At 42.0% G+C, this 12,561-nt stretch overlaps 1 protein-coding gene across 2 annotated transcripts in view; it reads left to right on the top strand.

Moving 5' to 3' along the window:
- LOC108441704 (signal-induced proliferation-associated 1-like protein 2) overlaps positions 1 to 12,561 on the top strand; it is a 213,688-nt gene that overhangs the window by 83,699 nt on the left and 117,428 nt on the right. The window lies entirely within an intron of this gene.

Raw genomic sequence — 12,561 nt, 5'->3', positions numbered from 1 at the left:
TGAGCGCTGATTGGTTGGCGTTACTGCTACTGAGAGATGATTGGTTGGCGTTACTGCTATTGAGAGCTGATTGGTTAGCGTTACTGCTTCTGAGGGCTGATTGGTTAGCGTTACTGCTACTGAGAGATGATTGGTTAGCGTTACTGCTACTAAGAGATGATTGGTTGGCGTTACTGCTACTGAGAGCTGATTGGTTGGCGTTACTGCTACTGAGCGCTGATTGGTTAGCGTTACTGCTACTGAGCGCTGATTGGTTGGCGTTACTGCTACTGAGAGATGATTGGTTAGCGTTACTGCTACTGAGCGCTGATTGGTTAGCGTTACTGCTACTGAGCGCTGATTGGTTAGCGTTACTGCTACTGAGCGCTGATTGGTCGGCGTTACTGCTACTGAGAGATGATTGGTTAGCGTTACTGCTACTGAGCGCTGATTGGTTAGCGTTACTGCTACTGAGCGCTGATTGGTTAGCGTTACTGCTACTGAGCGCTGATTGGTTGGCGTTACTGCTACTGAGAGCTGATTGGTTGGCGTTACTGCTACTGAGAGCTGATTGGTTGGCGTTACTGCTACTGAGCGCTGATTGGTTGGCGTTACTGCTACTGAGCGCTGATAGGTTGGCGTTACTGCTACTGAGAGATGATTGGTTGACGTTACTGCTACTGAAAGCTGATTGGTTAGCGTTACTGCTACTGAGCGCTGATTGGTCGGCGTTACTGCTACTGAGCGCTGATTGGTTGGCGTTACTGCTACTGAAAGCTGATTGCTTAGCGTTACTGCTACTAAAAGCTGATTGCTTAGCGTTACTGCTACTGAAAGCTGATTGGTCAGCGTTACTGCTACTGAGCGCTGATTGGTCAGCGTTACTGCTACTGAGTGCTGATTGGTTGGCGTTACTACTACTGAGAGCTGATTGGTCAGCGTTGCTGCTACTGAGTGCTGATTGGTTGGCGTTACTACTACTGAGAGCTGATTGGTTAGTATCAGTCTGAGCTGTTTTTCTGTCACCATTTCACAGTCTGTGGTGCCTGTCAGGATGAGTTAAGATGTTCCTCCTGGGTCTCCCACGAGGGGGAAGGACAGCCAATATCACTCTAAAGGTGAATCAATAGGAGCCTCTGTCTGTCATTGATTTTTTTTTTTTTTTTCTCCTCCCTGCTCTTCATCGTAGAGAGAGACATTCGAAAGAGGATTGAGTCATAAATCTGGGGAGCAGTATTAGGTGGTAGGTGGTGGTGTCTGATTTCCTTCGGCAGCGTAATTGGTGTTTTCGTTATTGGCCTTTGAGCGGTGTTTATGAGAGCTGTGGTTATCGTCTCTCCTCTGGGCTCTAAAGAGTCTGAGAGGGAAGCAGTGCTGCTCATCCTACTATTAAAGGACCCGCTGTTTGTTAGATGAAGGTGAGACTCGTCAGGCAGAGGTGGTCATTTTAGGGTCCTGTCAGTCATTTTTCAGATTTTTGGGTTTGAATTTATAATGTGCTCTTTTTACCTGCGATATTAGATCTTTGCAGTATCACCCAACTCTACGAATACATTGGTTTCATTTAAAGGTTCCCACATGTGGTGCCTGTGTTCTCTGTAATGCGGCTCCAGTTTTTAAAGCTAAAATCAGCTTTCTCCACATTCAGAGCCCAAAATCTCAGCATCCAGGTCATCTGCATTCATGAAATATCAATGCCTGCACACTTACAGGTGATTCTGTTTAGAGCCATGAGTTCTATATTGAACCTTTCAGCGCTTAAATGGTTCTTTGCGTGGTGAAATGGTTCTTCAGTTTGATATATGTGACTCTATATGTGACCTTTTTGAAAATGGTTGTGTAGGACAAAACAAAGGGTTCTGCTGCTGTTACAGTGTGACGCTTATAGACAATAGAAGAACCATTTTTGGTGCTATCCAGAACCTATTAAAAAGGTCTTGTCTTGTCTTGTCTTGTCTAGAACCCATATATAATACACTGAAGAACCATTTCACCATGCAAAGAACCACTTGAGCACGAAAAGGTCCTGTGTAGAACCCATATATAACACACTGAAGAATCATTTCACCATGCAAAGAACCACTTAAGCACCAAAAGGATCTGTGTAGAATCCATATATAATATACTGAAGAACCATTTCACCGTGCAAAGAACCACTTAAACACGAAAAGGTCCTGTGAAGAACCCATATGTAACACATTGAAGAACCATTTCACCATGCAAAGAACCACTTAAGCTGAAAAGGTCCTGTGAAGAACCCATATGTAACACACTGAAGAACCATTTCACCATGCAAAGAACCACTTAAGCACAAACAGGATCTGTGTAGAATCCATATATACTATACTGAAGAACCATTTCACCATGCAAAGAACAACTTAAGCACAAACAGGTTCTGTGTAAAAAGCCATATACAACACACTGAAGAACCACTTAAGAATGGAAAGGTTCTGTGTAGAACTGAATAGAACCAGTAAAGAGCCCTTGAAGAACCATCTTTTTTAAGTGTGTTGTGAAGGATTTTCAGAAGGATGTCGTAATGCTCATAACTAGTTTTATGTAGATTTTGCGCTGAAAAACCTGAAAATGTTTTATAATAAAAGACGAAAGAAAAGTTAGTTTTCAGTGATCTGGCCCCTCTGGAATGTCTTCACAATGAAACTATCATTTTAGCTAGAACATTATTAAAAAGGGATATTTTTAGGGTTTAAAAACATGCAAATATATGCATAATTAAGTAAATAACGTCTCGTTTTCATATCTAAATGCAGCTGATGGCAAAGATATGAAATGTATGACCATCAGTGATCGGATGAAGCTGATTATGATGTCTGTCGTTTTGAAACGTCTCCCTGTTCATCTCTGGAGTCTCGGCTGAACTTTGTTTGCTATTGCAGTGACCTCAGAAGAAGAAACTGTGAGGAGGAGGAGGTCATGCTGGGTTTGTTTTCTGAAATTTGAAAAACTTGCTTGCTCACACTCCTATGTGAGTCATTATATCTGGTGAGTCATCGTGTTTCCAGCAAACGATTGATCAGTTCGACCCCTCAGCAGCCTGGGACACCAGAAAGTGACCTCACAGCTGGAGCAGCTCTTTTTAGGCAGTCATGCTTTGATTTGGTGTTTCCCTGTGATGTCCTGGGAATCTTGTTTGTGGACGTGGAACAGCAGTGACCCAGTTGAAGAGTGTCATGCAGTTTCTTCTTGAAAAATGGCTCAAATTTAGGACCTATATTTATGATCTTCAGCAGCCTCGTGGTTCCAGATGGGATCTTGTAACGAGAACTAACTAATAACAGTTCCTACCACAAATCGTCCAGATTATGAAAAGCTTTGGGCTAAATGTGGAGAACGTAGTCTTATCAGGGTAGGAACAGACTTCTAATCTAATCTAACCTCTCAGGAAGTTGGAGCTCACGGTAGGGGGCGCTGTGTACATATCAACATGGAAAGCAAGCCTGTTGTTGGCACATGGATGGAGTGTAAGTTAGCGTAGCTGAAAGGCCCCCAATACATGCAGTAAGAATAAACGTTAAATCTTAAAGAGAAAGCAGCTCTGTTAGTTTCACAGCTTGACCTTGTTGTGTTTTTGATTGAACTCCGGACATTAAAGATCATTGACTGGAGGGTGTTGGGGGCGGGGCTTAGAGGGGCCTGGCTTGTTTTACCTCAGTCCAACACCAAAAGTTTAACTCAGATGTTTATTAATGTTACAAGATCACGTCTGGGCCTGCGAGACTAGATCCTCAGAGGACAACAATCCTATTTTACATAATAATAATAATAATAATAATAATAATAATAGCTTTATTTACAGAGCAATTTTCATACTGGGGCTATAACTATAAAGTGGGATGTAGAAATTTAATCTAAACAAATAGTCATCATTTATTTCTACAAAATAATTTTCCAGCCTCTCTTCGTCTCTCACAATTAAACAGGCTGTTTCTGTTACTGTGCTTTTAAGACTCATATGTAAATGAACTCTGTTCTGATTGGCTGTTTTGTGCTCTATTAAATCTAGGTAAAATGTGTTAATGGGCAGGGCTAAACTGCTGTAGGCTGAATAGGTGGACAGATGTAAATGGGTGAGGAGTGAACAGGGCACTTTGAAACTTTAACAGCGTCAAATCAGACACACTTATTTTGTGATGTAAACACAGTTTTGAAGGTTACGGGCCCTTTAAACCAGGGCCCTCTCAGCACACGCGGGATTACTGCCCTCTGAATAATGCACGTATCATCACATCCTCCCTGATGAACCGTATGAAGTGGCCGACGCAGAGAGTGACAGAGCGGTAAACTGTTAGCGGGACACTGTGAGAAAGTGAGGGGGAAGAGTGAGATGACACTCCCTGCAGCGTTAACTATCAGTGATGAGAGGATCTGAGAGGTCAGCGGGTCCTGAGAGTGCTTCTGACCTCCTACGCCATCTCCTCCAGCCCAGATAAGGCCGGACACAAACACTAAGAGTGCGTTTGGGGCTTTTGTCTTTGCACATTTGTACTAGTCAGTATGGACATGATAAAACACTTCATGTGAAATTGTCTTTTTTTTTTGTGATCTGTATTTTATTAACAAGTAAAGATAGTAGATCACAGATATGCACACAGGATTCTTCACAGCAGATACAGGAGTTACATACAATATACAGTAATAGTGATGATGATGATAGTGCTGATGGTCAGTGTAACACTGGCATATTATTTTAAATAATATAAATAAGTAAATAAGGGCATTTAGTATTAGAGTTTCACAAGAGAAATTATGTTAAATTTAATCAATATATGGTGGCAGCTGTGGGCTGGAGGTCAGGGAACCAGCCCTGTGAACAGGGGTTGGCGGTTTGATCCCCTGAGCCGACAGTACAAGACTGAAGTGCCTTTGAGCAAGACTCCTAGCCCCCAGCTGCTCCCCGGGCACTGTGGATAGGGCTGCCCATTGCTCCGGGCAAGTGTGCTCACTGCCCTCTAGTGTGTGTGCTCACTAGTGTGTATGTGGTGTTTCACTGCACGGATGGGTTAAATGCTACAAGCAATAAACAAGCTAACTGTGGTTCACCTAACAGGTCATAGCAGCTGTAGATAAAGAAGGACTGATCAGAATTTTTGGGGCCGATACTGTTTACAGATCGCCTTTCAGTATGATCAGCAGATAGCCGATACCGATTGAGGGCAGGGCTAGATGCCATTCAAAGGCACAGTAAGAGATTCTGGAAAAACGATATTTGAATTCAATAGTAAAACAAATACACCCCCCTCAGTGCTCCTTCAGAAGCCCCCCCAACCCCCAACATGCAAAGGGTTCTTTGAGTGTTCATGGTTCTATAGAGAACCATTGTCTTTACTAAAGAACCATCTTATATCACTTATATCGCTGCTGTCGAAACAAAACCTCATATCTCCAAAATAAACATAAAACATACATTATTTTCAGGGTAAGTCAGTGGAACCAGAATTTTTTCCAGAGTCGTTTTTGGCTGTTTTGTAATGCTCCATCTTTCATGAAATTTACACTCAATATAAATAAAGCCAACATGCATTTTCAAATTGTCACAAACTGAAAATAGAGATACGAGGTTTTGTTCAGACTACAGCAATATGCAAACTTGGTATTGTAACAAGGACACTTTTTGGTGCTAACCATATAACAAAACTTTCTCCATCAATCCATGAGTGTTCTTGGTTCTATATAGCAGCATTTTCTTTGCTAAAGGACCCCTGAAGAGTCATCTGTTATAAGAATGTGGAGCCAAACATCTGCTCCACACAGCCTTCTGATGAGCATCCAAACGTAGCATTGATCAGCACTGAGCCCTGCAGGAACATCCAGCTCCTGACCCTCTTACCTTCCACACATTGATCACTATGATGCACAGGAGTGGATTCATACTATGGATTTTGGTAGTTTTAATAATAATAATAATATATTTCCTCGTGTGCAATATCTCACATGTTGCCTGCTGAGTCATGAAGCTCTTTCCTTTCTTACTCCTGATCTGTCATTCACTTATGACTCTGTAACTCCACGGTGGGAATTGGACGCGACACACTGCCCGAGCAGGTGGTCTTTGCTTGAGGGGAAGCCTTGAGAAAGAGCACCAGGGTGACATAATATTAATGGACCCTGTCTGTCACCCAACAAGACCTCAGAATCAGCACAGAGTTGTTTTCAGGAAAAGAAATGGATCACATTACATTCCCAACATGACTGTTTACATCTCACACCCTGAATTAGGGAGGAAATCCTCTTTAACCTGGAAAGGATCTGAATACAGAGAGATTCAGAGCGGTTTGGTGTGAAATGGTTCAGATGTCTTTACAGTGGTGCTTATAGGAACCAGGCGTCATGACTACTATAGACATTTACCATCCAGAACTACCAGAGAACCTCCTCGAGTCTTCTGAGATTATATGGAATGCTGATGATGGAAAATCTGGAATAATATCTTTTTTTTGTGGACTATTTTGCCGCACACCGCCCTGCATGTATTCCACCATGACTGGAGTTTAAGTTCTCTAAACTATTATAAAACAGTGTCTCAGTCATCAGGCAGTGAATTCATAACCATTTCATGTAGGAACTTTTGTGAGGGAGCTTTTAGAGGTTGACGTCTGGTTCTTATCACCACCACTGTGAACTGTTCTGACTCAGTAAGTCATACCAAACTGCTCTGAATTACTCTGTTTACAGCTTAAACACTAAATTATGCCGATGGTTTGAAAAATGGCTGGAATTTCCCTTTAAGCCACTCAGTGTAGTCATGGGTTCAGTCTTGGAGCTGCTTTTGCACGCTGTAGTCTTGTTACACATCATAAATTTATAAATATAAGTGCTCGAGCTGGACTATATGTTGAAGATCCACAGATTTATCACTATCAGCAGAACTCATCTTAGCATCTTACTCGCAAACCAGACTGTGTCAGCTGATAAGCTACCTTATGACTTCTCTGACTCAGTCACTGTCTGCTCACTTCTATTGTGGCAATGCTGTAAATAAACGCTGTCATGGTGACAAATCATTTAAAAAGCTTCTGAACTGGGGGTATAATGCTGGATATGATGCAAGTACATTCATTTTCAATGTAAAATAACGACCCTGAATCAGTCAGAAATAGTTTTATAAATGCTATTAAGCTAACAGGTGGCAATATATTAACAAAAGTTGTTTAAACAAATGCGCGTCTTATTGTTCTCAGTCTTCAGTGGCTCTGGCAGCCTTTGCACACTAACTGCAAGTGTGGATCACAGAGGAGACCCACTGCGAGAGGTTTATAAGGCAGACCACAGCTCAGAGATCTGGATTTAATTTAGCTTTGACTCTGCCGAGTCAGCGCTCTGTAGTGTGGTTAGCTAATAATCACATAACGCTGATACATGCTGTGCAGTTGGCTGTTGAACTGTACCAGTCACACGCATCTTTAACCCACCTGACAGTCACTGTTTTCACTTGGCTAGCATCATATTGTGGGACGACGGTGAAGAAAGAGGTGTTTTTAAAAAAATGAGAACACAAACATCTACAACCCCGTTCCAAAAGAGTTGGAATGCAAAATGTAAATAAAAACAAAATGCAATGATGGGCAAATCATTTAAACCCTATATTATATTGAAAAAAGTACAAAGACAGAAATTTTATTGTTTTTTGAAACATATATGCCTTTTTGAACTTGATGTCATCAACTCATTCCAAAAAAAGTTGGGATGGGGCTACGAAGCACTGGCGAAGTTGTGTTAACAACACCTGGTGGACTAATTAGGATCATTATCACCCACTGAAAACATTTGGCGCATTATAAAATGAAAAATATGACCCCTGAAACTGATGAGCAGCTGAAATCCTGTATCAAACAAGAACAGAAAACAGTTCACTTTCACAACTACAGCAGAGTCTCCTCCCAAACACTTACAGATGCTGTTAAAGAAGAGGTGATGAAACACAGCGGTAAACAGGCCCCGTACCAACTTTCTGGAAATGTGTTGTTGGCATCCAATTCAAAATGGGCAAATTCTCAGAGCTTAAATGCACATTGTTGCTTTCTGTTTTGGAAAGGGCATTGTACAACATCTGTTCAGCAGCAGCACATTTGAGTTTCCAAGAATTACTTAAAATAGCAATCAATATAATAGCAAAATCAATACAGTTAACAATTACCTCAGTCCACCTCTGTTTGCTGACTGTATTAACATTACTAACCACAAGAAGCTCCTCTCCAGGCTCTGTCCACTCCTAAGCAGCCAAGATATCTCTGTCTGCGGTGCAGCGCTCCATGGTCACCGTCCTTGTGCCTTTTAGGTCAGGGTTTGTCCACCACTGGACCGTGAAACACCCTCTGGTGGTCCTCAGGCCTATACTGATGAGAAGCAGGTGGTCTGCAGTAAGCTTTTGATTGCACTTTGTGATAAAAATCAATAAAAATCTAGTTTTTCAAAAGTAGGCTTCATATATCATGCAAATATGCAAAAAATCACAGTAGGTGGAGCTTAATGGTCCAAATTGTGCATTAGTTTGTCTTAAGACAAGGAAGAAAAAAAATGTCTCTAAAAAATTTAGCTTTAGCAATTTGTGGCATGCGCCCACCCTCTGGGCCCCGACAATGACAGCTGAGAGAGCCGGCAGAAAAGCAGGGGCCGAGCACTCAGCGGCGACGCACCTTGTGCAGCAGAAGCAGCAAGAGACTGAAAAGCCAGCTTGAGCCACTGAGAAGTGGCTGGCTTAGTGTTTGGTTTGTTTTGTGTGGTTATTTTGTGGGAAAATAAAATAATGGCTGCTGCCACCCTGGATATTGCCTCCAGTGTCTTTGAGCCTGGGGTAGCATATGCCGTGCTACACAATTATGAGACAAAATGCATTTAGCTGTGCTATAGCGCCAATTGGGGTAATGATTGTTTCCTGTGTAGATGCAAGCTTGGTGTCCTTATGGCTTACGGCCTCTTCTCCACAATGTGTTTTTCAGGAGAAAAATAAAAAAATAAAATAATAATAAGAAAAATCCTAGTAAATACAGCAGGGTTTTAGACACCGCTTGAACCCTAACAGACTTCGTAATAACAATGGAATAGAAAGAGATTTAAGACATTCAGCGGTTAATGCAAGCACTGTAACAGCACACAAAGCAGTTAGTCAATCTGTGTCCCTCATCTTTAGAATCAAATGTAATGTTTCAGAAACACTCTGCTTAATTTGTCACTGTTCAGCCTGATTTCTAGAACAGAACATGTTTATTAGTTTAATCTGGCAATGTTTTGTGTCCAGTGATGCATGTTGTGTATTGCAGGGGCAGACACCCAAATATCGCTGTATTTAATAAAAAAAATAAAAAAAATGCTTCTGTGCAAAAGGCTGGGAACCTCTGTTTTAGTACAACTACCAGTCAAAAACATTGCAGAGGCAAACGATGCATTTATTAGATTTTTCTAAACAAACATTGTGCAGACAAATCCCACAATATGAAGTTGCAGTGAACAACCACACAGCAACTTATGTGCCTAACATTAGCTCGGCTGTGGGTTAGCAAACAAAGCAGCTGCAGCCTCCTCATCCCTTTCCATTTCAGCTTTCAGTGAAGCTTCTTTTTCTCCAGCTGCTTGTTCAGATTGTCCCATTCCACCTTAAAAGATGCAGCAGTCAAGATCATATTTGGTGCCTCAGTTTCTTGTTTTCGAATTTTCCTGTTCAACCTTAAAAGGCGCACGTGCACTGTGTGGGTGCTCACTGTCTGAGGAGGGCAAAACAAACACAGGAAGGGCCACTTTTTGAATTCAGTGTTCTGACGTCTACAGCAGTTTAGCTCCACCTACTCAACCTGGACTACTTTTTGAATGAGACGCAATACAGGGCAGCCGATCAGGTCAGAGCTCATTTGCATACATCAGTCTTAAAGACACAGCCTGATTAATTCTAAGGGATAAAGAAAGGCTGGAAAATGACTATGTAGACGTGAATGATGATATTGAAGCAACAAGAAACACCCAAATTGGTCAGTCTGTAAAAAAGACAGTCACAGCACAGCAGGACTAGAGACAGACTCTGGAGAGCAGGACGACTGGACTGAGTGGGCACTTGGCCGTTTCATAGCCTCGAGCCTCAGTGAAGCACAGATGTCACAATAGTGCCCGGTGGACTGACGGGTGCACAAAAGCACAGTGATGTCACTGAGAGCCTGAGATGGCATTACGTAAAGCACTCGACATGGAGAGAGACGGCGTCCCTCAGTGTTCCCAAAACCTGCCTCAGCTTTCCTCTCTCCATCACTCCTTTCTCTGTCCTCTCACCCTGCTTCTGTCTCTCTCCCTCCCTCTCCCGTCTTGTCCGCTCAGTCTCTCGCTGGGAGGGTCGTGCAGGGTTGTGATATGAGGCTATTACCCCCCAACGCCCCCGCCCCCCCCCCCCCCCTCGCGCTAACGCTGTGGCCGGAGTGCTGCTTTTGTCTTCCCTTTTAAAAAAAACCTTGTTTAGTTAGACATTTAACTAAAGCCCTGCTTGTGCTTAACACCAAAGTAGAATTCCACCAGAGTATCTAAAATTTATTAATGATTTAAATGGATGAGATGTAAACAAAGTCCGAGAGGTTTGAGGTGAGGGTTCACTGAAGAGAAGCTTGCTCAGTGGTAGTGATGTTTATATGCATTTGCACTAGTCTTTATAGACACTATGATGTATGTCATTGTTCATCAGCCGTAATTTGTTTAGAAGAGTAGAAACTCCATATATAACCTTTATAGATTTGTGGAGAAATGTGTATACTGAGTAGTTTAGGACTTAAAGTTCAGGCCTCTAGACTAACTCGAGACTTCTCTGCTGACTCAGGACTTGAATTCAGACTCGACTGTCTTGACTCAGGACTTTAATTGACTTAAATGGAGACTTTTCTATACTGCCTCGAAACTTGAATCGAGATTTAACTGTGCTGACTTGGGACTTGAATTAAGACTTGACTGTATTGATTTGGGATTTGAATTGAGACTTAACTGTCCTGCCTGAGGACTTGAATGGAGACTTGATGATAGTGGAGACTTTGACTGTAGTGCCATTTTCAAAACAACATCTGACTGTTGTATTAATGATGCATTTGTATTAATTATAAATGTAACTTGTATAGAAACGTTTAATTTGCTGTTGCCACAAATTCTTAATTTTGGCAATAAGATCCTTAAGCTTAGAGGCTGAGTGTCTAGTGCGTATGTTTATCTGTCCACTGATAAGTTTAAAAGTTCAGTACCAGCCATGATGAAGCCTTTTCCAGCGGAGGGGTGGATTTAGCTGACTCTGTTCCCTTCAAGGCTGCTGATTTGGAACTGAAGAGACAATGACAGAGTGTGTTACATCACCACAATGCTCACATCAAATTCCTGTTCATTCAGCTTCATTTAATGTTTATTTGTACAGCGCTGCCCACATTTCAGCACTGAGGACGACAAGGGTAACTGTGACATGGCCGCCGACTCTCACTGACTCGTATTTTTGTCTATTCAGTCTGCTGAATAGACGTCATGACATTACTCCTTTTGTCAATAAGCTCCGACAGAACATCAGGCCTGTTCTCCACGTTCTCTCAAAGTGCTGAAGCTTGTTGAGTAACTGCTGCACAGACTCTTCATGCCACTTCATCATCTCCACTGCACTACATTAGCCGAGCATGGCCAGCCCCAGCCGAGTCACTGACTCCACAGCGCTTCACTCTGGGTTCTTCAGAGGTCACCATGACAACCACCACGGTTCCATGCTGGGTGCACTTGGCTCATGTAAGAGCAGCTCAGTTGCACTGAGGACTCAGCTGAGGCTCAATACTCCAGTGTTTTTTGCCTAGTATTCGTTTATTATTCATTTAGTGATCGATTATTTGTTAGTATTTGATTATCTATTTAGTAATCAAGTGCTTTGTCACCCTTAATCCAGAAAAAATGTATGTTGAAATAAATTGGTAACACTTCAGTGTGAGGCAGCTTCTGTAAAACTACACTTAACCCTAATCAAATAATCTAATATTTCTCATTTTGAGATATTTGTGCAAATAAGATTTTATATCTTATTTCTAGATGTTTTTGCTTGTTTTACTGTTTTACAGGGCAGTGGTTGAGATCTTCCCTCTGAAATGGGAGCCTCAAATAAAAAGCATATCACTTCATTAACAGCTACTAGCGCTGCTTTGTAGGTGACCCTGCCTGTCTGCAGAGACAGCAGAGGAAGGGAAAGTTCAGCTCCTCACTGCTGGGCTTTAGTTACATTTACGGATCATACACCTTCAAAGAGGGGGGCAATTATCTATCTCCCACCTCTAATTCTTCAGTGATATGAAGCTGAAGTTAGATATTCACCCGATTCTTGCTAGAATTTTCCCATTCCACCGTAAATAGAGCAACAGTTACATTCTGGCGCTTCAGGCGTCAGAACTGCTGGACTATTTAAGGTGGAATGGGAAAGTTAGCTAGCTAGCTACCGAGACATTAGCATGCTGTTAGCGTTTTTTATGCTTGTTATGAAGACACGACCAAAATACACTGAAACGACTTTAAACTAAGATAAAACGGTTGTCGTCATTTTTAACTAAGAAAATTCTTACATTTGTGGGTTTCTTTAGT

The sequence above is a fragment of the Pygocentrus nattereri genome, chromosome 5 (genome assembly GCF_015220715.1).
Source record: "Pygocentrus nattereri isolate fPygNat1 chromosome 5, fPygNat1.pri, whole genome shotgun sequence".
Lineage (NCBI taxonomy): Eukaryota > Metazoa > Chordata > Actinopteri > Characiformes > Serrasalmidae > Pygocentrus > Pygocentrus nattereri.
This window is presented reverse-complemented; position numbering and strand designations above follow the sequence as displayed.